This window comes from Penaeus monodon, chromosome 30, assembly GCF_015228065.2.
Source record: "Penaeus monodon isolate SGIC_2016 chromosome 30, NSTDA_Pmon_1, whole genome shotgun sequence".
In the NCBI taxonomy this organism is placed as follows: Eukaryota; Metazoa; Arthropoda; class Malacostraca; order Decapoda; family Penaeidae; genus Penaeus; species Penaeus monodon.
In genome coordinates, this window is record NC_051415.1 from 28,198,339 (window position 1) to 28,199,362 (window position 1,024).

Below are 1,024 nucleotides of genomic sequence, written 5' to 3' on the forward strand. Positions count from 1 at the left end.
CCAATAGTTTAACTTGAAAAAAAATTTACATTTTCTTTGTAAAATTTGGGAACCCCCTTTGAAGGGCTTTTTCCCTCTCCCTTTTCATGCTAAATTTCCCCTCATTATTCTTTCTCCCCCTTTTCCCCCTTTTTCCACCTCCCCTTTTTGCCCGGTTCCCCCTTTTTTGAGCCCTTTTGGAGTTTTCTTCCTGCATTTTTTTACATTTCTTCTTTCAACCCTTTTTTCCCTCCCCTTTTTTTTCCCCCCTTTTTTATCTTCTTTTTCTCTCCCTTCTTCGATTTTCTCTTTTAGCTCTCATTGTCCCTTTTTGCCTTTTAAAGAGATTTTTTCATGTTTCGTTGTTATTTCCTTCAATTTCCCCCTCCCCTTTTTTTCCCCAATCCCTCTTCTCCCTTTTTTTCCCATTTCCCCCTTTTTTTCGGTTTCTGTCCCCTTTCCCTTCTCATTCTTCATCTTGCTGCCCCTTTTAATTTTTGTTTATTTGCATTCTTTTCTTCCTCCTCCTTTCCTTTTCCCCTTTCCCCCTTCCTATCTATTTTTTCCCCTCCGCCACCTCTTTTCCCCTTTATCCACTTTAAACCCCCCCCCTTCCTCCCCTTTTCTTTATTCAGCTCCAAATCCCAAAGCATGTCGTCTTAAAAATATTTGGTTGCGGTTTTTTTTTCATCCTTTAATTCGTCATCCTTTTCCTCACCCTATTTTTTCCCCCCTCCCCCCCCCTCCTCTTTTTCCCCTTTCCCCTTTCCTTTTTGTTTGAAAGTATTCCCCATTCTTTTTTCCCCTCTTCCCTATTTCCCCCCCTTCCCCTTAAGTTTTTTTCTTATTTCCTTTCCCGGTTTCTCCTTCCCCTTCTCCTCCAAAACCCTTTTTTCCCTTTTTCCTTTCCCCCTTTTTCCCTTTTTACTTCTTCATTTTCTGCTTTCTCCCCCCCTTTTTCCAATTTTCCTCTTTTCCCCCCTTTCCCCCCTTTTTCCGTCCCCGTTGTTTGTCTTAAAATTAAAATTTAATTTTCATTACCCGT